At 33.6% G+C, this 26,782-nt stretch overlaps 1 protein-coding gene and 1 non-coding gene across 2 annotated transcripts in view; one reads left to right on the top strand and one right to left on the bottom strand.

The window, feature by feature from the left end:
* CCSER1 (coiled-coil serine rich protein 1) overlaps nucleotides 1-26,782 on the bottom strand; it is an 809,928-nt gene that overhangs the window by 135,970 nt on the left and 647,176 nt on the right. The window lies entirely within an intron of this gene.
* Nucleotides 25,381-25,487, top strand: LOC126032968 (U6 spliceosomal RNA). Its single transcript, XR_007504126.1, has one exon. It is a non-coding gene; the product is annotated as a U6 spliceosomal RNA (small nuclear RNA).

Genomic DNA, 26,782 nt, shown 5'->3' with positions numbered 1-26,782 from the left:
ACTAATAGCCCTGTTAAGTATTAAGGGACCACATAACCTAAATATACTTAGATCAGTAAAACCTTAACTTTAAAATGTATATTATTTTCTACATAAATTTTGTGCTATGAATTTTATTTAGTCTTTAAATATTATCTTAAAATATGTTCATTTGACACATGCCTAGAAAAGTTTTAGTATGTATGTGTATATATATATAATATATATATATATATGTAACTTATTGCTCACAGTATATGGGGAAAAAGATAAATCAAAGAAGGTAAAAATAAAATTTTACAGTCCTGCTATTTATCTATTCTTCTCTTTTTTATCTGACATAATGAAATATTTTGCAGTAACAGTGAGGCTAAAGAAATCAAGTTTTCTAAAGAAATTCTCTCATCAAGGGCATGGTTGGGTACCTGCTACCTGAGAAAAAAAATTTTTAAATACAATCTTTCAGTTTGCACAACACTCTGCAGACAAACAATAAAAAAATACATGTTCAATATATTTTTCATGATATTCATTCAAATGTTTTTTGAGTCAGGGAATATAAAAGTTAGATTTTCAATTTTCATGACAGAACCAACAATGCTATAAGTAAATTTCTTTTCTATTCTTTGTCAGTTAATATTAGCCTTCAAGATTTTATATGTACAATGGAAACTAGCAATAATTGAATAATTTAATTGTAGGGAGGTTTATTTTAAATATGAGAACAGAAATGGAAAATCTGTCCTTTCTATTAATATGAGTTCCAATGTAGTAGTGAATCCTTGAACTCTTTGACACTTGTTTGTCAAGGGTGTATTTCAAATCCTAGGTAAAACATGCCTATAAATGCATGTCACTCTCCACAGATTGGAAGGCAATAACAGCTTTTGCAATTGCATTTGCAAGTCACTTCTTTCTGAAGTCTTGCTTCCACATCTTAATTTTTGAAGTCCTTGCAAGCTTTAATGATTCAGATATTGAGTTATTTAAAGTAATTTGTACAAATATTTTATCCCTTCTAGTTATTTATTTTTCTTGTATGCTTTGTAGAAAAGGCCAACCATGAAATTGGAGCTGCAAAGCAAGAACAAATTTATTGATATGAAACTACTCTGAAAACTCAATAGGTGTGCAGCAAAGCAGGAAGGGTAAAGGGGCTGAATAATTCATTGAACCTTTTAAGCATCAATAAATAACATTTACAGTGAGGAATGTTTGCTTTGCAACAATAAGTATGACAGGTAAGTATAAGATGAAAGACATCTTCAAAGTGTCATGTTGTGAGAATATTTAAATAAACAAAGGTTGCCTTTCTTTAATAATCCTGTAGCGAGCAACAACATAAATAAAACATTTCAAAACTGTGAAATTTATCTTATTTTGTGCTGTATCACAATTTATATTTACATAGGTCAAATGAATTAAAACAAAAATCACCCCATACTAAAGGTAGAATTCTGTACAAAATAATACAAAATGTTGAAGATATAAAGATTGCCACTGTAGTTTCATAATTTGCAGAAAAAAATAAACACACAAGTTATGTGCATGATCTCAATGCATACATTATTTGTAAAAAATATCATGACAATAGTAGTGAGTGAGAGAAATAGAATGCCTGTATTAAATATAGGCAGGGGCTGGGGGATGATGGAGATGGGGGGCATTGGTGATATGAATGTTGCACTGGTGAAGGGAGGTGTTCATTTTTATAAGTGAAACACAGCCACAATATGTTTGTAATCATGGTATTTACATAAATATATTAATGTAAAAATAGATACACAAACAAGTCATATGCAAAATATTCAAATGTTTGAGTGATAGCACAGAGGGTAGGGTAGGGCTTTTGCTTTGTATGTGGCCTACCCAGGTCAGATCCACAGCATCTTATGTGATCCCCAGAGCCAGAAGTAACCCTTGAGCGCCACAGGTGTGTACCAAAAAACAAACAAGTAAATAAAACATTTTCCCATGACACACTCTACTACTCTACCATATGTTTATAGGGTGCTTTGTAAGGCTCATTTGCTAAAAAAAAAAGTCTTAGTTATGACAAAAATACATTATGAAATATAAAATATAAACAAAATATTGGCACAAGGGACCAAAGAGTTGAGTTCAGGGTTTAAGGCAACCCTGGTTTGATTCCTGGCTTCACATCTAGTTTTCTTAACATTGGCATGAGTGATCCCTGCACAGAAAGAAAAAAGCATTCTTAAATACTACTGTGAATCATCCAAAATGACTCCTCAATCAATATTGACATAATTTGCAAATATTCTGTTAAAACAATTACATATAAGAAAATAATTAACAGATTAAACATCCAGGCCGTATTATAACAAGTATCAGTATTTGTTGGCTACTGTTTATAACTGTAAATAGTTGCGTTATATACAATTGAAAATAAAATGAGTGAATTGATATTTTAAGAACAAGTAACTACTTCAAACTATTGTCTGGGAAGAATCATGTATAATATGCCAACTTATAAAGCTTGGTAGAGCACAACAAAGTAAGAATGAGAGCAACTAATCAATGCAACATATAACTGCTTAAAAGTCAACTCGGCATTCCATTTTATTTTAAATTATTTAAATTGGCAACCATGGTACATAAATAATTAAATTATGAAAATGCTATATCCCCTGTGTTAACAAATCCTGAGACCTGGCAATGCACAAGTTTAAAAAGGCCCTAACTGGGCCGGAGAGATAGCATGGAGGTAAGGCATTTGCTTTTCATGCAGAAGGTTGGTGGTTCGAATCCTGGCATCCCATATGGTCCCTTGAGCCTGCCAGGAGCGATTTCTGAGCGTGGAGCCAGGAGTAACCCCTGAGCACTGCTGGATGTGACCCCAAAACCAAAAAAAAAAGCCCTAACTACCTGAGGGAGGGTCTTTTCAAAGCTATTACTGTGGAAAATTTTTCAAAGCAGCCTGTATTCTGCTGAAGAGAGCAGCATGAAAAATGAAACACAATCATGTATGTAATAAAGTAACCTGTACTCATAGGCATTAAGGCCCTAAAAACATTGGTTGCCTGTCCATGAGACATTCAAGATAAAGGGGGATTGAGACATAACTTCAGCTGACATTCTAAAGATTACTCAGATTTAACATTTCTGTGGATTCAAATATTCTTTAACTAATAATTATTATTCACTTTTTTATAGACTCTCTTAAAGATTACTCAGTTTTATAAATACACCTTATGAGGAACCTTATGCATAGATTCAAGTATTCACTGTTTGTTATTTAGTGTTACAGAATAATTATTCCTTCTCAAGTCTATTTTTGCTGTTAGCTTATATGCATTCATATTAAGGGTTAACATTTCAGGTTCTAGTTCAGAATCCATTAACTAGAATAAGACCAAAACAATATTAGTCACTAGGAAACTGACCTTGTTGGCTAGGAACTTCAGATTAGCAAAAAGCAGCTTCAAAAGCGAAACTGCTCTACGTCAGAAAGATGCCTTGAACAATTTGCCCCTGTGCTTTATGTTGGTAAATCAGTTTTGTCTGAAAATTATGACCTGTCAAGAAAATAAGTCTAAATATTCCACTGTTTGCTTTGAATAACTGAACAGAGCTTGAACCCAGATTGAGTCTATGGCCTCTGTCTCCCACAGCCACTCTGCACCCACCTTTCAAGGGACCCCAGAAGATTCCTTAGTGTCAGCACTAATCTGTCCATGACTTGAAAACATTAAAATATTTAAGGATATATTAAAATCTGATATTTCTTAAAAAATAGTTCTAATGCCCAAATTTTTAAAGATCGAGATTCAGAATCAAGGAGATGAACAAGGTGATTTATGGAACAGGATGTTTAAGGAAAGTACAAGAATAGATTTATTTGGTTTGAAGCAGAGAGGCAGAGAGTAATCTAGATCTATATAAACTTAGTCTTAAAATGCAACAAGTTGAATAATAAGTGATAGTAATTACACATTTAAGTTCTATAGTAACAGTAATAGCGAAGCAGGGCGTTTGTACAGAGGCGAATTACTGGCCTTGCATGTAGATTGAATATCTGGCACCACATACCATTCCTTGAGCTCCAAAAAAGTAAACTTGAATAAAGCCAAAAGTAAAACCTGAGCATTGATGGATATAGCCCACAAACCAAAATAACAACTTAAACAATTAGAAGAGAAACCGATTATAATCTTGTCATGATATAAGTGAAAAAAATTTAAATTGCAATATTGCAAAAAGCAGGAAATAAAATATTAATTATGAAGAGAAAAGTAGGGACACTTTACAGACTTCAAAAAATCTGTTTATTTATTTATATATAGTTTACCTAAATGAACTTAATTTTACCTAAATTCTATCTATCCACTGGGCTAGAAGGATAATGAGCAGTAGGGAAATTGCCTTTTCATCTGAGTTTGAGGCTCAGCATACCATATCATCTAATCCCCTGAACCCTGTGAGAATTGATCATTGGGTATAGAGACAGGAATAAATGCTGAACAGTGCTGGGTATATTAAAAAAAAAACAAAACACCAGAAAACTTAATCCAAGAAGATAGTTTAAAGCAGCAAATTCATACTACAAATCCTAAAGCATGATCACAGAGAAATCATCTTTTCCAACACATTCTAGAACATGGCGTCTAGGATAACAGTGTAAAACTGTTCTTTACTTCTATTTTATTTTTAAAACATTTGAACTATGACTGTTCTATGTAATGTTTAGGTAGCAAGATAAAGTAATATTTTTATATCCCGATGAGTATTTGTAAACTTTTGTTTTGTCAACAAAACAATGGAATCATTAAGTAATAGTTTAAGATTATCATGTGACTCTATCTCCTCAGGACATATAACATATAGCTGTGTGAATTAAGTTATCACAGAAAAATATAACTGTGTAGACCATTATTGTTTAGAGATGAATAATGCACTGATAAACCAAATGTTTTCCTACTTTGAGCACTTACTGAGATGGTATATACATTCTAGTACTGGTTGCTAAAATATATAAAATTTAACTAAATTAAGATTTGCATTTAAATGTTTTCCCAGAAACTCTTATAAATATGAAACTAATAGCTTACCAGTTCTGGAGTCTAAATTTCTAACAGTTTAAGCACAGAACTTGTGCTTAAAATTTCTCAACAGGATATTTTTAAAATTTAACCAAGGAAAAATGCAAAAGTGTACAACTGATTAAAGAATTTCTTTATTTAACAAATATATTTTATAGGGACTGGTGTGGTAACACAGTGGTAGGGTATTTGCCTTGCATGCAACTGATCCAGGACATGGTCTCCCGAGCCAGGAGCGAGTTCTGAGAGCAGAGCCAGGAGTAATCCCTGAGTGCCTCTGGGAGTGACCCCCCCAAAAAAACAAACAACAACAAAAAAAACAAATATATTTTTAATTATGTTTGCCCAATTCATAGTTAACTTCAAATATTAATTTTACTCTTTAATAAGTGAAAAATTCAGATCATCTGCATAAATTTAACATAACCAAGTTAGATGCCTGAGCAATATTCTAAAAACTGTTGATTTTAAAAACAATTCATATTTATTTTAAGTGACAGGTTTCAGTCCCCAGAATTAATACATATGGCTTAAGTATATATGGTATGTGGAAATCTAAAGAAGCAGAGATTGGCATAATGACAGGGTAAGGATCCAAGCAAATATATTTTCTTTGTATTATATCCTGAATTTCCAAAACCAGAAGAACTAACTTTATTCCATAAATATTGATGACATTTGAAATACTGTAGGACATGTAAAACTGAGTTGAAATTTAAGAAAGTAAGAATTTTAGATAAGTTCTTAAATCTCGTGAAACCAAGTTACTTACTTTAGATAACAACTACCAAGCAGAAAATTTTTTTCTGCACCAACACCTTCTGCCACAACTCCCTTGGTATTCATCAAAGCCTTACATACGTTTTTCTGGACAAAAAATGAATCAGGGGCCAGACCAACAGTACAGTGTTAAGGCATTTGCCTTGCATGCAGCCAACTCAGGACAATCCCAGGTTCTATTTCAGGCATCCCATATGGTCCCTTGAGCCACTCAGAAGTGGTTTCTGAGCACAGAGCCAGGAGTAACCCCTGATATTCGCCTGGTGTGACCCAAAAACAAAACAAACAAAATGAATGAATATCCTGTGACCCACAAAACTGCTATTTTCCTCTTCCTAAGAATGTTGGTAGAGCTCACTAATTTCAAATACCAGGAAATCTATGTAGTCAACAACTTGGTATAGAATTAATCAGATAGACTCCTTTACTTGTCTCCATATAAATCAGGACTCCTCTAGCTTACCTTCATCCATAAATCCATCTAAATTTCATGATAAGTGCTACTGTCATAGTTGCTGTGCATGCTCCATTGACTATCATTTGGAAAGTAGTTAAAATCACACCATGGTTTTACCTGCAAATAACACTTCAGAATTTGTATTCACCCAGCTCTTGCCCTCTATTAATATCGTCATCTTCCTATCAGAGAATGACTGGAGTTAGGCCAGTTGCTCAGTATTTAATCCTGTGTCGATGTAATTCTGAAATAATTTTTCATATAATTGACCATCACAGAGGTTTAGTCTGAGAGTGCTTGACAGCCTCTAAAGTCTCTGCTTAGTAAATAAATGTACAACGAAGACTAAATGGCATAATTGGATCAAAACACAAGCAGGCATAACTTAGACTTTCTAGTTTTACAATAAATGATGTCTGATCTAATCATAGGGCAAGACTATCAGAGAAGGGGCTGGAGCAATAGTATAGTGTGGAGTACTGTGTTTCAAGCAGTCAATCTAGATTCTATCCTCAGCAACCCAGGCATCATAGACAGCATAGGCACGATACATGGTCTTCTGTGCCTACCAGGAGTCCTGGATGCCAAGCCAGGAGGTAACCCCTGAGCACCTTGGGTATGACCCCAAAACAAACAAAAGGCTATCAGGGAAGAGCTATTGGGACTCCACTCACACCTATTCTTTATAATCTCTCTTTTACTTATTATTGCATTAAAATCACTTAATAGCTACAATGGGTTTGATTTGTCATAATAGAGGTGAAGAATATATATATATATATATATATATATATAATCAATTGTCAGAGTTTAATTTAAAAGGGTAATGCACTCCAATATTAATAAGTTTTAGGTGTCATTTCCATAATATAGATTTAAAGTAACAGAAATACAGCTAGCTAACTTTTGTTGCTTGAGTTATATTGCAATGACTGACCTGAGCTGTACTCTTAGCATATCATTATAACTCTTGAGCTCTGCAGGAATAATCCTTAAAGACAAAGACAGAAGTAAGCCCTGCACATTACTGGGTGTGGCCAAAAACACAGACATTAAAAAAAAGGTATCTAAACTCCTTTAAATAAAAACAAATAATTTTCTGTACTTGGGACTTATTTAATAGTTCTAAGATTTAGTAGCATTTAATTACCCCTATATTTTACATATAATTTTCAAAGTACTAAAATAATGTTTAGGTAATTGTCTAAATGTTAACTCAAAAAAATAAAGGAATTTCATTTCGTATCTCAATTTAAGCAATTCTTTCAAATAAATATTGTTATTGGCTATAATATGCTGGTATCCAATAGTCACATCAAAGAATTTAATACTTTTGGCCTACCTATAGTTTCTAGCAGTGTTTTGTTTTATATTTAGTAGTTTACTAAATTTTCCATTATCATGTTTTCTGAAACCTTTCTTAGTATTTCATGATCACTGTTCAATAATCTATTAAATTAAATATTCCTGAATTATTTAAAAAATATACCAGATGGTCTCCAAGGTTAGAAATGCCCTATTTCAGGAGAGCATATGGAGGTCCACTATATTTTAGCTCATTACTGAAAGGATTAGTCATTATACTTATCACAGATAGAAGAATCCTATTCAAGGATTTTTAAGTATATTTAAGAGCAGTCTTAAAACTGCTCATTCTAAGCACTGTAAAAATGTATTGAAATAAAAATCAAAGGGAATTAAATGACACTCAATGTCAAGTTTCTAGTCAGTGTGCAAACCTTCATTTAGTTGACTCTAGCACCAGATGTAACCCAATTAAATTCAACAGAGCACAGGTGTTCACGGAACTGAGTAACACAAAAGCAAACTTCCCTTTAGGGCTCTTAAAAATTTGAGTAGTTTAATTTTCATACACTTTCACAACCAAAATCAAACAATAAAATATTAGGAAAAAAAGAAATTATGTACAGCAGGGGAAAAACACAATCAGCATGAGCTATAACCCAATTAGGCTGAATAGCATTCAGGTGTTCACAAGAGCACACTTACTTAAAATTTAACCAACACAAATCAAGTTTCTTTAAAGCTTCTTAAAAATAATGATTAAATATCCGTTTGTCTTAAATTTTCTTTGATATGAGTATGTTTTCTAAATCTGAGTTTTTAAAAGTAGCTGTTATTCTAAATATGTATACAGATAAACACACAGATTGTTGTGAGATTTCCTCATCCCTAACATTTAGCATTTGAATGTATTTTTAACAGATATTGAAGTTTATTATTGATTCAGAAATATTAATTTAATTTTTAAAATAATTCATCTACAGTAGCCTCATCATGTAGATGGTTTAATTAAAGAATTAAGATATTAGAAATATCTAGTGGAATACCCTGATATTTCGCTTTACATTATTCCTTGTATTTTTGGAATATCCGTAATATCAGTCTTATAGCTATCAACTTTTTTTTGGGGGGGTCACATTCGGCATTACTCAGGGGTTACTCCTGGCTCTATGCTCAGAAATTGCTCCTGGCAGGCTCAGGGGACCATATGGGATGCCGGGATTCGAACCACCAACCTTTTGCATGAAAGGAAAACGCCTGACCTCCATGCTATCCCTCCATTCTATCTCTCCGGCCCCAACTTTTAATGTAAAAAGTTCAAGATTGTAAGACAAATTAGATTAAGTTTCTGTTCAAAAATATTTAGATGGGATTGGAGCGGTGGCATAGCTGTAGAGCGTTTGCCCCGGACACATTGACCTAGGATGGACTTCGGTTCTATTTCTTAGAGGCCCATATGGTCCCCGCAAGCCAGAAGCGATTTCTGAGTGCATAGCCAGCAACAACCCCGGAGTGTCACTGGGTATGGCCCAAAAAACAAAAAGAAAAGGTCTTTTTACACATGTTAGTAGAAAACCATAAATTCTTTTGTTTTGTTTTGTTTGTTTTAGGGCCACACTGAACTGTGCTCAGGTCTTAGGCAATTCTTAGAGAACTATCTGTGGTGCTGGGGATTGAACCTAGATTGGCAGTATGCAAAGCACGCACTGTGCTCACTGCACTAACTCCTTGGCCCCAAACCAGTTTAGATCTCTTGCTGTCTCATAACTGAGCGGCTAAGAGTCACAAAGAGGCAGGTGTTGACACAGATTTTTTCAATCTTTGTGAAGTACAGGAAGTGGTAGACAATGATACTGAATAATCCAGTATCTTTATCTTTTAAAATAATATTTTATTTAAACACCTTGGTTACAAACATGATTGTGGTTGGGTTTCAGTCATAAATTCTTAAAATTACATTTTGCAAAACATAATCTCAAAAAAGAGCCAGAAAGATAGAACAGCAGTAGGGCATTTGCCTTGCATGCGGCCGACCTGGGAAAGACCAGATTCGATTCTCAGCATCCCATATGGTCCCCCAGCCTGCAAGGGACGATTTCTGAGTGCAGAGCCAGAAGTAACCCCTGAGCGCCACCAGGTGTGACCCAGAACCTACCAATCAATAAATAAATTTAAAAAAACATAATCTCAAATATCATTGTTGACATTGAAAATAAATTTTAATATTTTTAATTTAATTGTGTTTATTTATTTGATTTTGAGATGCCATCTGGTTATGCTCAAATAACTCCTGTCTCTGAACTTGAGGGTCACTCCTGGTGGTGCTCAGGGCACCATATGAGATTCTGGGAATCAAACTTGGATCAATTATGTGCAAAGCAATTGCCCTACCTATTGTATTATTATTTGGCCCTGAAAAGAAATTTTAAGTGTACACAACTTACACCCATCTCAAACTGATTGAACCAAAAATTCATAATCTACTTATTAAAACAACTCCCCTTGCCACTAATTCTGATGCAATGTCAAATTTAAAAGCCACATCTCTTTTCTGTGTGTTTCTAAATATGTAGCAAGGCAGGTGACAAACTCATATTTGTACCACAATGACTTATGGAAAAATCATAAAAGTTTATTCACATTTTCCCATACCATTCACATGACTATATATAAATTCATCTTTTATAGATTTCCAAAAATCGAACTGCTAGCAAAAGACATCCTTGTTCCTATGCAAAGACACAATTGTTTTATTTTCAATTAAAAAAAAAGTTTACGGCTAAGGCCAAAACGATAGCACAATGGTAGGACATTTGCCTTGCACACAGCTCACCAAGGACGAACCTCAGTTTAATTCCCAGTATCCCATGTGGTCCCTCAAACCTGCCAGGAACTATTTCTGAGTGCAGAGCCAGGAGTAACCCATGAGGGCCATCAGTGTGGCCCAAGCCCCATAATTGTTTTTAATGGAACCATACAAGAAGTTGATCAAAGATCTTGCTTGTACTCAGGGATTACTTCTGGCTGGGTTTTGGGTACCATATGGTGTTCTGGTTATTGAATCCAGCTTAACTACATGCAAGCCAAGAGCACTGCACACTATATTTTCTCTTCTCCCCGAATGCAATTGATTTAACATGATTCAAAGTATAAATTTAGAAAATTATGCATTACTACTTAAAACATCACTGATACATGCAAAAACTCTACTTTATTCTTATCTTAAATTGGATGATATAACCAATATAAATCATCATGAAATAAAATGTCACTTTATGTATGAGATAATTCTCCATTTTCATTCTTCTGCCTGTGACTAGCCAATTTTATCAACTGTATTTGTTGAGGAGTTTACCTTTTATGTACTTTAAAGAAATGCTTTACCGGGCCCGGAGAGATAGCACAGCAGCGTTTGCCTTGCAAGCAGCCAATCCAGGACCAAAGATGGTTGGTTTGAATCCCGGTGTCCCATATGGTCCCCCGTGCCTGCCAGGAGCTATTTCTGAGCAGACAGCCAGCTGTAACCCCTGAGCACCGTCGGGTGTGACCCAAAAACCAAAAAAAAAAAAAAAATGCTTTACCGGGCCAGAGAAATAACACAGCGGTAAGGTGTTTGCCTTGCATGCAGAAGGACTGTGCATTGAATCCCAGCATCCCAAATGATCCCCCGAGCCTGCCAGGGGCAATTACTGAGCATAGAGCCAGGAGTAGCCCCTGAGCACTGCCAGGTGCGACCCAAAAATCAAAAAAAATGTATATGCTTTACAAAGTTATTAGTGACTAAGCTTGAGGTATACCATATTCTAACAAAAATTCCAACACCAGAGTTCACTTTCCTCTACTAATGTCTTCCATCTCCCTCTACCCCTAATTTGCCCCTATGACAGGAACTTAAAAAAGTTTTAGGTCTGACAAAAGAGAGAAGGGCTGGAAGCTACAGTTACCTCATGAAGCTCACCACAAAGAGTGATGAGTTTAGTTAGAGAAATAACTACATTTTGAACTGTCCTAATAATGAGAATGTAGGAGGTAAATAAAAAGCCTGTCTAGAGTACAGGAGGGTTGGGTGGGGAGGAGGGAGATTTGGTACATTGGTGATGGGAATGTTGCACTGGTGATGGGTGGCGTTCTTTACATGACTGAAACCCAAACACAATCATGTATGTAATCAAGGTGTTTAAATAAAAAAATATATAAAAAAAGTTTTAGGTCTGTAGTTCATAATACTTTTATTAGGGTTTAGTGCAGAAAATATTCTAACACCACACTCTCCATTTCCCTCCATTACTATCACAGTGTTCTCTCCCCATTCTATCCCCACCTCTGATTCCCTTATAGAATGCATCCTACTAAACAGTTTCAGTTGCCCTTGGGCAGTTTTTATTCCTCGCTATGTTTCTTTCTATCCTGTATGTGGGAGAGATTGTGTACGGTCTGTTTGTCTTCCGTCTAGTTTTCTTTTCTCCATTGAGTGCTCTTGGCTTTGGAGCATAAATTAACTATTCATATACAAGAGGTTTTATTTCTATTCTGCTACTCTAGTATATTGCGCTTTCTTGTTTTCCATTTATCCGCCTCCCTTTTTTCCAGTACTCATTGTTTTGTTAACTATAGACACATAAATAAACTCATTAAGACCATGCTTTCGGTGTTTATTGTCAGGATTGTTCTGGCCATTCATAAACTATTTAGATTTTATGCAGATGTTGGCAATATATGCTTTATGGAGTGACAAAGAGGTCCTTAAACAGACATAAAAAATGGCTCCCTTTTCAGAAAGCAAAAGTCATCTAGTGGTCAGCTAGTCACCCCTGGTCACTCCCTCCCTCTCTTCTTAAAGAAAATAAATAGTAAGTAACTTGACTTACTATTGATTCAACGGTAGTTGAGACAACAACTATCCTCCTAGGACATTTCCAGTCTTCCCTGGAGTTGCGTCACCTACTCTGCTAATACTACTATATCCATATCTATATCTATTAAAATCTTTTGGGGGGGGTTTGGGCCACACCCGGCGCTGCTCAGGGGTTACTACTCCTGGCTGTCTGCTCAGAAATAGCTCCTGGCAGGCACGGGGGACCCTATGGGACACCGGGATTCGAACCAACCACCTTTGGTCCTGGATCGGCTGCTTGCAAGGCAAACGCCGCTATGCTATCTCTCCGGGCCCTAAAATCTTAATAAGTACTTTGAATATGTAAAATACTGTGTATAGGTAGGTGATTTTAACAATAATCATGTTTCCACTCCATAGATTTGGAATACGTTTATATTTTCTTGTGTTTCTTCTATTACTTTTCTTTCTTTCCTTATATAAGCTGCATTACAATGAACTTGCCTTATAGAATGTCCTTTCTGTGCCTCCTAGGTTCTAATATCACATGACTTTTATTTTCATTTGTTTTTAGGAAAATTTTTATTTCTTTCTTGATCCTGTCTTTAAATCAATAACTACAGGAACCAAAGGGATAGTATAGGGGACAGGGTACTTGCTTTGCATATGACCAACTTAGGATCAATCCCTGGCACCATATATGGTCCCTCAAACATCTCAGCTCTGGAGTTATTCCTGAGTACAAAGCCAGGAGTGAATCCTAAGAACCAGTAGGTGTGGCCAAACACCCTTCCCAGAAATAAATACTAAAAGTCAATATTTATTTGATAATATTTACTAATCTTCAAAGTTTTCTGTTTGTTCAACTTTAATTTTATGGGGACTTTAGAAGGATAGGGGTCCTTAGAAGGTTTTGGGGTCATATCTGGTATAATTGTGTTTATATATCACTATATGCAGGACTAAGGGCCATAGGGTGTTAGGAACTGAACTTGGGTGAGTGCATTCAAGGCAAACTCCTTCCCACTGTCATGTCTCCCAGCTTAGATTTATGTTTTATTTTTCCCTTTATACATTATTATCTTAAAAGATAAAGTATAAGTGTCCTATATCCCATTTCCATTTTATTACTTTATTGACTCTTATTTTTATCAATATTTGTGCTCTACTCTGGAGAATATCCCAGTATCCAGAGAAAAATGCATACTCAAACATTGGTGGGTGGAGAGCTCTCTAATATCTATTAATTTCAGCAATTCCAACTTTTCACCTACAGTCATTATTTCCTTATTGGTTTTCATCTGGTTGACCTCTCTAGTCGTGAAACTGAAGTGATAAGTTTGCCTAAAGTTAATCAGTCGCCGTAGTTCAGTACTTTTTATATATGCCATTCTCACTAATGTGGGATGGTAACTGATTGTTGTTTTTATTTTAATTTCTGATAATAAATGACAATGAACACCTTTAATTCATAGTGGAGAATAAAGATGGAAGTCTCTAAGATATGACCCTCAGAGCTGTCTTCAGTGATTTCACTCCTTTAGCAAAAATAAGAATATCAAAATAAATAGAACTATATAAAATAATGATCCTGTGGGGAACTAGAACAATACCATAGGGTTTAAGGTGTTTTCTTAGCACAGAGCTGACCTTCTTTCAATTCCTAGCACTGCTTGTCGTCCTCCAAAATCACCAGGAATGATTCCTGGTGTGACTTCCAAACAAAAGCAAACAAACAAAAAATTATGCATGCCAAATAAACTCAAACTGAAATAAAAAAAGACATCTTCTTCTGAATGTGGGAAAACATTTGCACATTAAATCAGGAGATTTAAGATTCTCACATAGCTTAAAACAACAACAATAAAATTACTCTTTTTAGTCTCAGAGGACCAAAAGAGATACCAGGTATTGAACCTAATTTGACAGTGGAAGGCAAAAGCCTATCTGTTGTATCATCTCCCTAGACTAAGGCACATAACCAGTCTTAACCATCATTTAAATAAATAGAGAGTAGGAATAATTTCTTAGATATTGTTCACATTCCAAAAATTTACCAAATAAATTTAGTATACATAAAATATTGAAGGAATATGATATTTTAAAGGAAGATCATGTAGTCTACTCCTAAAGCATAAATAATAATTCTACTGTAAGCTATGTTACAATTTTAAAGTTGTAACATTGATAATTTACCCATGTTAATACTATATTTAAATATATCATTTTCTGCTTAATTTTATTTAATTATTAATAAATGCTTTGGTTTTATTTTCTTTTATAAGTTATTTCCAATAAGATTTTAAAACCATAATTCAGGAATATAGTTATGCTATCCATTTAGGATTGACTATCTGTATAATGCATGCTTCTAAATTCCTTTATGAAGAGTTACACATTTCATTAAACAAAATCTATAACTAGTAGAGGAAATAAAAATTAATAATTATAAAAGATGATAGAAATGGCACATAAGTGAAATAATTATATAGCACTGAAAAAAAAAAGAATAATCACTAGGAACTGACTTAGTCCTTATGGGATCAAAATTAAATGGAGAGAAATAGAAATTTGTAGTTCAGGTGAAGTGCTTTTTTTGCATGTGGCAACCCAAGTTTGATCCCTGACACCATATAGCCCAGGTTTGATTCTTTGACACCACCGGGACACCTGAGCCATTCCAGAAGTTATCCTTGAGCACTGATGGGTGTGGCTAAAAAGCAATCTAAATAAATGAATAAAATGGTAAAATGGGATTAGTCCAGCTCTAGGCTTAGCTATTATTGGATATAAAGGAGAAAATGAGAAATCAAAAGGTAGGTGCACTGAGTACTGAGTATGTTTTTTTGAAGTGAAACATTGGATTTATGAGTAGTGAATTATGAGGAAGATTTTCTTTCAGTTTTCAATTTTTGTAATTGTTGTAGGTTTAAAAAAAAAAAAAGAACAGCGAAAGCGCCGAAGCGATAATGCAGTTGTAGGGCGTTTGCCTTGCACATGACTGCCCAGGATGGACCTCGGTTTGATCACTGACGTCCCATATCGTCTCCCAAGCCAGGAGCGATTTCTGAGCACAGAGCCAGGAGTAAACCTTGAGCGTCACTAGGTGTGGCCCAAAAACAGAAAACCAAATCAGAATAAAACAAGCCAGATAAAGTAACATGTTATTTTGGAATATTGAATTCACAGTATCAGTTTCATTAACTGAATGTCTCGACAAATTTGATAGTGCTTTAGAAGCATAATTTGGGAGAGGAGAGGGAAGATCATTATAACACCAGAAATAATGAGTCTCTGGGGTAAACATTTTGGGAAGGAAATAATAAAGAACAGCAGCTACATTTCTTTGACTTTTTGAGGCTTAAAAAGCATAAAATAGAATTCAAAGTCATTGATAATTTCAAATAAGCTTTGCTTCTCTTAAATATAAGTAGTCTTGTGCTACTCATATAAATATGTGTCTATATATTCTTTAAAATCTTTTTAATTTTAATTATTTTCTTTCTTTTTAAAATCTATTTTGAATATATGGAATATTGTTCTGGAGAGGTAGCATAGGATTAAGGTTTGTGTTTATGCCTGATTTGTATTTGATCACCAACACAACATCATATTCCCCAAGCACTGTCAAGGTTGATCACTGAACACAGAGTAGGAACAGGCCCTGAATACTGCCAGATGTTGAACACTGCCAGATGTGGTAGCAAACCAAATAAATATATGGATGTGTTTGTGTACATACATATGCACATCTTAATGTATGTAGAGAATATTAACCTTCATTCAAAACTAAAAAATTGTATACTTGAGATAGATTCACTCCTTCCCTTTATTCTACTCCATGTTTCAATTATTGAGCATTATTGAGTGCTCTTTTCTTATCCACATGAGAAAAGATGTGTGCAACTAAATGTATAGACATGTATACATAATATGGGATCTATAATGTAGAATAGAATTATAATCAAGCTTTCTTTACTCTCTTAAAATAAAAGCTAATAGTATATAAATGTGTTTTTAGTTTGCTTCTTTTGCATTATCACTTAGAAAACAACTCCTCATTTCACAGATATAATCCTCCTTTATTTGTTTAGAGTATAGAGCTTTGTATTTATTATCATATTTTATTCAACAAACACTTGGTTTATATAGTTCAGTAAACGTCAACATTCATTCCACACTGGAAAGAAAACTTCAATGAGCAGGACTAACAAGAGAGTCAGGCACTTGCCCTGCACGTATTGGACTGATAGCAGGCACCATAAATGGACCAAAGATCTATGCCAGGACTGATTCTTGAGCACAGAGTCAGAATGAATCCTTACATAAGCTTATTTTTGAACTATTATACATCCTAAATTAGACATATTAAAATTGAAATTCTCCTGTCATATAGGTGGTTTGTCTCTTCTTTAAAATGTAGAGGTTCAATTTTACATAATTCTATTTGTAAGACTACATTATTCTCTCCATGCAAAATATTTGCATGGACAAATACTTAACACTTGTCTCATATCTTTTTTAATTATATCCCATGGTACTATTTTGAACAATCTGTAAATGTAAATGTCTATGTGGCTATTGGAGTTAGCCGATTTTCACTCTCATTTGCCCTGCTTTTGGAAGTGGGCTTTGTTTTTCAATTAAGGCATCCAATGAAGACCTGAGGGGAAGCAGCCATATTGGCTAGCCATTCCACGTGAAGGAGCCTGCTAGTTGATGGCGTTCAGCTTGCAATGTGGGTTCCTGGCTTGTTGTTCTTTTCAAATAGTGTGTGTGGAGTAGTTCCTGTATTGGATTTACTACTGGATTTGCATCTCTCGTCCTATCCTGATTGGAGGCTTGGGAATTTCACTCCCTTACTGGGGTTTCTGGAATACTCAGCCTAATTTTCACATGTGGCTACGACACACTTAATTTTATACTAATACTCCTACTTTGGAAGTTAAAAATATTAAGAATTTTTATAATTTTCTGTCAAATAATTCTTTTAATTTGGACACTATGATTTACAAATGTGTACACAATAGACAAAATAGTTACGATTCAAATCTCAATACCAGTGTTACCTTTCTCTATCAAAGTTCCATGGTAACTTCTTAGTCTCAAGCCTGCCTATTTAATAAGCACGTTTTAATTTAAATTGTTATAACTTAATTTATAGTAAATGAGCAATGTAATTTAGGAAAAAAGTAAAAATATTTGTTTTCAGAAGACAAGTAATATACTTGAAATATATATTTTAAGATAGAAAATGTAAATCAAAATACACCTGGATTTTATAACTATAAGGTTCAGAAAGATAGTTCAGTAGGTCAGGCAGCATGCCTTGCATGCTGACATGTCTTCAATCTCTGGTGATGAATATGATGCAACAGCTCCTCCAGGAGATATCTCAAACCACAGCTGGATGTGGCCCAAAAGTTGTAAAAAGAACATATAACATATTGATATGGATATATGTATGTATAACAAAGGTAAATCTCAGAATAAAAATTAAATTAAGATCAAAGTTTTCTTCAGTTTTACTATGACATTAGATTATCCTAAATATGATTAATCTTGAATTGTGCGTTTTTGTGAAATTTAGGAAGAATAAGCTTTCCCTACATGGCAGTTGTCTTCTTTCCCAAATTTTGAGTAGTGTTAAGCAAGTGTTTTTCTAGTATATGTGCTGCCGAAGCGAGCACACAAGTGTTTTTCTGAGGTTGGTGTGATAGCACAATGGGAAAGGAGTTTACTTGAATGAGGCTGACCTGGGTTCGAATCCCAACATTCCATATTGTCTCCAGAGCACAGCCAGGGGTGACACCTGAGCACCACTGTATTCTTCCTCCCCAAAAAATAAAACAAAAAAAAAGTTGTTTTCTATATAAGCATAAAATCCTTAATATATTTAAAATTATCATTTTGCTTTTAATAGCTCGTTGATAAAAAATTATACAAATTCATAGATATATATCCAAATATGCCAAAAGTAGTTCTAAATAAATTCACCCATATTTTACAAATTATTTTAAGAAACTTGGGTCGGAGTGATAGTACAGCAGTAGGGCCTTTGCCTTGCAAGCAGCTGACCCAGGAAGGACCCTGGTTTGATTCCCTCCATCCTATATGTTCCCCCCAGCCTGCCAAAAGTGATTTCTGAGCAGAGCCAGGAGTAACCCCTGAGCATTGTCAGATGTGCCCCCCCCCCAAAAAAAATTGGGAAACTTAATGGATACAAATAAGCCTGCAATTTCTGGGCAAGAAAAGGACAGTTACTCCTTATATTCTGGATTTCTGAGTATTTCTAAGCATTTCTTAAACTTAGTCTCTTCTAATTTTTTCTTTCTTTAAATTTCTTTGGTTTAAAGATTTGGGATCTAAAGAAACTGTAAAATTTTAATGTAAAGCCTTAAGGTGATGATCATAGGGTTAAAAATGCATTCTTTAATCTGCAGAAGATTGAATTTATTAAATTGTGAGTATGTTTTTATAAGACTCAAACTCAGAGAATATCAGTGAAAACAACATATCAAGTCAGTTACATAATATAGGAAATGATATGTTTAGGTTTTATTGTAAGTTTAAATTTGCCAAATATTTATCAATGGTATTTCTAGTGCCTTTAGAATATGAAGCATATGAAAAGTTCAATCTTTCCTATAGTTTTCTTGAATGTTGATCATTTGCAAATTATGTATAGCAAATGTTTAACAAAAATTCTATAACTGAATTATTGTGGATTTAGATAATTTTCTTAAAACATACTTCGTAAATAAGAACATGTTTCTCAGTAATTCAAAAAATACAAACTTAGGACCATTATTAAAGGATAAACTGGCAAGTTGTTGAATTCTATGTTCAGATCACTGTACCATATGTATATACTCATTGTAACACTCTCCACACCCCAAGTCTATTCCCAGCCCTAACAATAAGGAAAGCAGAGGGCACAAAATAAACCTCATGTTGCTTTTCTTTCAACTAAGCTCCATCTGGTCAAGGAGGTGACTCAAGATAGGAGCTCACAGGTGATATGCCATACACATGACACTTTAAATTGCAGATAAAAAGTGCTCTGGTGTTCTTTTTATGACTGAAACCAATTACAATCATGTGTGTAATCATGGTGCTTAAATAAAGATATAATTTCAAAAATTTTAAAAAGTGCTCCTTGAGAACCTATAAATGACTGTTTTCTGTCTCACTTTAATCCATCTTTTTGTTGATTTCAGGGTCAATAATAATCTGGTGATGACCTGGGACAATTTACGAGGCATCTGAAGATGGAGAATGAGCCCAGGCCCATTTCATAAAAAGCAGGTGCTCAACCTAGATGAACTCCTTCTCTGAACTTTTATTTTCCCTTTTAAAGAGGCATATATAGAGCATTTTTATCTGTATGGCCACAGAATTAAGTAACCTTATTTGACTTTTATGTTTAGAAGTGATCTTTCAGTAATTCAATATTCAAAAACTACTAATAGAACCAAAACATAGATCAACAGAATGACTACATACTTTGCACGCAGGAGAAAATAGAGATTATGAAGTATAGTGAAACAGCTCTTATTCAGCATGAAGAGGTGAGCTGGGAATCAAGCCACATGCTTAAAGATAGATGGTCTACAACTGAACTCTCCATAGTCCAGGTAATGCCTAACATAAAGTGTCAGTCAAGAAATACTTGCAACTTAGTCCAGTAGCTAATACACAACAAAAAAGGATAAAGGTCTATGTACTGACAGAGACCCCCCCAGCCTAGCACCAGTCACCTGTCAAAAGAACACAAAGAACAATGAGAAACAAGGAGGAGGGCATTTGTTTTAGCAGTTACAGAAGTCTATGAAGATTCCCAACATAAGACCTTCTTAATCTGTCAAAAAGACTTTTGGACAACATTATCAGTGCTCCACAATCTAAAACTTCCATTTGAATATCAGATCCATAAATTCAAAGAATCCGACAGAAACAAAGTAAGTTAATAAAATGCAGTAAAGAATTTTTCTACTAGTGATTTTTAGGCATTAGACCCTATGATTCAATGCAAGGGCCTTGGGTAATCTGAATGCCAAATACACCCTGGGTAGTTAAGGGCCTAGAGGTCTTTGACAGGCACACATATCATATAGTAGAGGAATAATTCCAGCTCCAGTCTTCTGCACAATAGGCTAATATACCACTATACCATCATATGGAACTTTTTAACCTTAAAACCTAAGAAAGAGGATTTATGAAAACTCTATTAAGGAGTTTTTCCACCACATCTGACCTTAGGTGTCATTTCTTTATTAATAGAACTTTCATTCTCTAGAATTAGTTGATTCCATATTTGCCTTATATTGACACAATAGACTCCCCAGTGTAGTAAATTTATTAGTCCTAAAAGAATGATAATGAATTTTACACTTGATGCAGAAAATATTGGAAAACTTTATAGTTATTATCATTTTTCAACAATAAAAACTGATTGATGTAAATGTATATGACAACCAAATAAAATATGTCATTATAAATGCTTGATCATTAACAGTGCAGAGTAAAGGGAGTAAGCCTGAAAATAATAGGGAAGGTCAATAAAGTTCCTCTATAAGAAACGAAGAAATCTTGATCACAAATTGTATATATAAAATCTTACATTTCTCTAAAAAATAGAATCAGCTATGACATGCTTTAAAGCAGGAGGAAAATGTATAAATATGCCAAAATTCCAGAAGAAATATTAGACTAGTAAAAGCAAACAGGAAATAAAAAAGATACTACACAATTTAACAAGTCTGTTGTTTTGAGCATCGTAGTCTTCTTGCTGTTATATTTGCTAAAGGGCATAGAACTATTATTAAGTATCAGCCAAATCTCACAGAACAGACCAAATGGAGCATATTACTGTGAGTAAATATTTGATAACACTGAATTTAATATTAGCTGTTGTTGAACAAGAAAAAACCTCAATGTAAGTTATGGGTCTGACCACATGCCTGTCAATGGAGTTCTTGTTATCTCTTCTGACTTCAAGAGGGAATAGAAGGGAATGACTGCAATGAAAAAAAATTATCCAATAAAATCTAAAAGTTATATTCTTAAAATGTATATGTCTATAAAATGTTATTTTTTTAATATTATAATGATTTTTATTTTGACCAAAGTGGATTACATATCTTTCATAGTAATATTTTAGGTATATATTAACATTGAATCAGGGGAATTCCCATCACCAAAGTTGTCCTCCCTCCACCCCAGTTCCCAGTTTACATCCCATATATATAAAACATAGACACTATATTTTTATATTTTTTGCAAATTAATCAAGATTATACTGTATATATGTGACACTTATGTCTGACATAAGTAACATAATAGTAATATGCAAAATATAGTATTATATATAACATATGGTATATAGTGATAAAGGATAACAAACCAAGTGTAAAAACAAGGCATGTTTGCTATTTTAAAACTTTCCTGAAATCCTGCAAGAGTTCCAGGTCTTGTTTTACAATGCCTACCATAGGCAGAGCTCTTTATTAAGTATTAACAATAATTTTAGAATGAGTCCTAGATGAAGTCCTACACTAGGATAAATGTGTTTGATGGTGGACATGGGACTCAATGACATCCAACACATGAAGTACCTATTTTGTTGTTACAAAAATGGCAGTCAGAGAATATTGAAAGGGAAGTAATTGACAGTGAATGTTAAAAATAGAAACCCATGTATGCAGTTACATTTTCTTTTCTAGAAAAAAGTGATAATATACCATCTACAAAACATACAAAAAGAATAAGATAACATCAAAATGTATTTTTAAAATGGGAGACGTGAAGACTGAAGAGATAGCACAGAGGGCAGGGTTTTTGCTTCAGATGCTGCTAAATTGGGTTCAACCTCCAGCCCTCCATTTGAAATCCAAAGGTCCAGCAGGAGTGATCCCTGAGTGAAGTACCTAGAGTAAGCCTCAAGAAATGCTGACCCCAAAGTACACACAAAATGAGTAAATAAAATTAAATTAAATAGTGAATGATATGGAATAAATGTAAAGAAAAGAAAAATCTCAGAAAAAAACAAATAAGTATATAAAGATAAAGAAAAAATATAAAAAATAATCTCAGAGATTATTGTTTCTTATTTTCAGGAACTCTTGCACTAAAAAGAAAGTGGCTATAAATTGTTCCAGATGTTCTAATTTCTCATTTGTTTCCAGGTACCTTTTGATCTCTTCCCTTATTTCCCCTTTCATCCTGGTTCTTCAATAGTTAGTTGTTTTGTTTAAAAGAGTTTTCAGCTATTTTCCATTGTCTGTAATTAATTCCTGCATTTTAAATTTTGTATCCTCAGAAGGGAATTTATATGACATAATCTTTTTTTTTATTTTAAAGAGAAATCTTTAAGTACCAGCATTGTTCTGATACACAAACATGTGCTCTGAAACACAAAATCAAGTGAACAGATGATAATAGAATTCTGAGATATAGTCACCAGAAAAAAAAAACACACATAAGAATAAGTGGAGTGCCAGAGACACAGGATGAATGTCCCACTGAAGTATCAACAGTTAAGGTTATCATTTCTGAGAAGTTCCAAGAACTAAATAGTGCATGCAATCAAATCCTGGATTCCCAAAGAGTACTAGTTAAAATAAGTCCAAAGACAATATAACAAGACATATACTGGTCACAATGATGAAAATCACAGATAGAGAGAGTATACTGAAAACAAGGTCAAAGGGGAAATTTATATAGAAAGAGGCATCCTTAAGATTTACAGTAGATTTATTACAAGCAACATCCAGGCCTGAAGGCAGTGGTGGGATATACTAAGAAAATTCAACAAAATAAATGCTTCTTCAATATTACTTTACCCAGCCAGACTTTGACTCAATTGAAGGATGGATAAACAGCTTTATGGATAAACAATAGCTCATAAAGTTTGCAGATTCAAAACCAGCCTTAAAAGAATGGAAAAGATAGGAAAACAACAATTTTAGATTTTAGTCGGGCCTTACATCCTGAACATTTGTTATAGTGACCTGGCTTAGGCTTCAGAAGATTGGACATTGACCATTCACCCCTGAACCTTGCATCCCATCTATGGAAACAGCATTGTTTTCTACACCAGCACCAGGGAAGGCCCTACTGCTGCCCTGGCATCAACTTACTCCAGATTGGGCTCATATGACATCCTGATGTCTTTGTAACAGCAACAACCTGCTTTCAGGACAGGGTTCTCTGCATTGCCATGTAATGGTGAGATGAAACTAAAAGGTGCTCTGTGTTACCCTTACTTCAACAAAAGATCTGTACAGAAACCAGGAACTTTAACTACAGAAACCTGACAGCAACAAATGTGATTGTGAAGAGTTTTTACTGTGACCATAGAGAAAGACTTTGGGGTTAGACACTTAGTATGCTTGGAGTCTACAGTTGGTCTTCTGCCAGGATATTTAATGGGTAAGGCCTCCCTATTTTTAGGCCAAAGGTTTCTTTTCTTTTTATTTCCCCGATATTTTGTGATGCCTATGTAAACAACAACTGCCACAAATACACACCACACCTTTTTTTTAATTTTTTATCTCTTATCTTTAAAAAAGAACTTACTAAATATGAAAAAATTAGTAAATTCATAAATAATTTAAGAAATATCTTCACATTGTAAATTTGTATACATCTGACTCACAAAACTCAGCAACAAATATGAACAGCTTCTTCAAAAATGGTGAAGAGTGGAAGCCACCTTTCAGTTAAGAAGACAAATAAATAGATGTAAAATGTCTAAATGACTATAATACATCCCTTCACTTTTGTGGTAACAACATATTTGCTGGGCTCAATGTCATCTCATGCAGTCTGTTTCTAAGCTTAATTTCTTTTTTTAAAATTTTTTTCCTAAGATTAATTTCTGCACCATTCTTATGGATGTCTATACTAAACTTGATCATGTCTGGAATCCAACACACAAAGAGATATATTTTCCCCATAATTACAGAATAGATTGGATATCATATGTCTACAAAATAATGCAGCCAATTTCATAAGTAGTAAAAATATTACTTCTATAAAGATTAAAAATTCTATTTTATATGATCTAATGATAACATAAGTTAAAATAAGTTCACATATATTGAACATATATGCATAAGCCCTATCATTTTATTCCAACTACCATCCAATAAATTAACATATGCATATGTATATGTATATACCTAAACATAGATATATATTTGATTTTTCTCAAATGGAGAACATTAAATTACTTTTTAAATTAATTGCTATTATACTCTGGAAGCAATAATTATAGTGTTTTAAATAACATTCTTTTTATTCCAAACATAGCAGCCTATATTGCTTTTCTCAAGCCATAGTTCAGAAAAGCAAAACCACAGAATTACTCTGTAATTTTTTTCCATTCGACAGTGCCTTTTTGTAGCAATTATAATGACAAAAATATTAAAATAAAATAAAAGCCCCAGATCCTGGAAAGCAATGCTCTGAAAACAAAATCAAAGAATTAAAATTATTTTTGAAACTATTTTAAACATTGAGAATAAAATAGCTTAGAAGCAAGAATAAAATTGTATAACCTAGTCCAACTCTTTCAGAACTAGGCAGCACATTTACCACGCTAATCTACAAGTCATTTAAAATTTTTACTAAAGGAAAAAGCTTAACAGAAATTTCAGTTATGTCTATTATACCCATGAGACCAACATTTGAAACTAGGCTAACTAGTTCTATCAGATAAAAGCTAAATTATTTTCATATTAATTGAACATTATAAAACCATAAAAATACTTATAGAAATTTAAACTATTCACGTTATGTTTCACTGACTTTCTATAGTGATAAATATTATAAACTAAATTCAAAATTCCTGTGTATAAAATTAAATAGCATAAATAAGAATTGTAAGATGCATAGATCTTATGGTTATGTACATTATATATAAGATATAGGAGTATATTAATATACTATATATTCTTGTGCTCACTTTGGCAGCACATATACTAAAATTGGAATGATACAGAGAAGATTAGCATGGCCCCTGTGCAAGGATGACACGCAAATTCGTGAAGCGTTCCATATTTAAAAAAAATACTATATATCCTTGATCAGATTAGGACAGTTAAGCTATGATTCTTCAGACCTTAGCAAAATATGGTAAAAGACAGAATGCAAAATTGAAATTAATGACATTTTATGATGGAATTTCTCTGTTATAGGAACACATAATTATTTAATATTAATAAGTGTTTGGTATTTAAGAAATAGACTCACAACAGTGGGAGCTTTTGTCCTTTTGTCTTTTTTCTTTTTTTTTTCTGAAATGTTTATCACAATTTAAAGGTATTTGTTCTTATATGGTTATTGAAAAGAAGCAGAAATGGTAATATTAGGTTTCTAACATTGAAGTATTCTGTGTAATATGGAATTAATTTATTATTATATTTTAACAAAATGTATGTTTGTGCACATACAACATTTTCTTTCCACAACATATTTGTTCAATTTAGAAAAAATTAAATAAACTCACTTATAATAAAAAAATAAGATTCCAAAATTAAAGTAGTGATACATACTTTTGTAGACTTCAGATGATGACCATTGCTTTTGTCAGCTAAAATATAATCACTCTTTAAGAAATTACTATATCCTAGTTTCTGGGGAAAAACACTTCACTTCTTTGCCTTAGTTTGGTTTGGGTCACACCTGATGGTGCTCAGAAATTACTCATGGATTTGCACTTAGTGACCAAATATGGTGGAGATTGGACGGACCTTGTGAGAACCAGGAAATCGAATCCTTTGAGTTCCACTAGGCTACTGGTAATACCTGAGCAACACAAGGTATAACCCAAAACAACAACAACATCAACACAAACAACAACAACAACAATCACCTTAATGTTCTTAACTAACAAAGCATAACTTAAGACTGTATATAGGAATATTTTACATTAACTAATAATAGGTTTTATTAATTTAATTTAATATGTATTATATACAAATTAAATGTCTGGCAGTATGGCTGTGCAGTATGGTTGTGCTAAAAAACTATTTTTTAACATCTTTCTCTTTTATTTACCTTTTATCTTCTCACTTTATCAAAAGTCAATGGTCATAGTATGTCCTTATCATATATAGTTAATTTTTTCTGAATTCAAGTCATATTAGACTTTGTATGGGAGGCAGTGGAAAATGTTTTATCTCCCAAATAATGTACATAATTTGTCAGCTACCTCAAATACCTAATAAAAAAACATGTTAACCTTATATGTAAAATTAATTAGTAAATCGATATAAATTTTAAGATAAACTGATCATTATTCCTTAAAATCAACAAAAATAATGACAGTATCATATGCTATTATAAGCAAATTTTTAT

The sequence above is a fragment of the Suncus etruscus genome, chromosome 16 (genome assembly GCF_024139225.1).
Source record: "Suncus etruscus isolate mSunEtr1 chromosome 16, mSunEtr1.pri.cur, whole genome shotgun sequence".
NCBI lineage: Eukaryota > Metazoa > Chordata > Mammalia > Eulipotyphla > Soricidae > Suncus > Suncus etruscus.
Note: the sequence above shows the minus strand (reverse complement) of the source record. Positions and strands in the feature narration are given on the sequence as shown.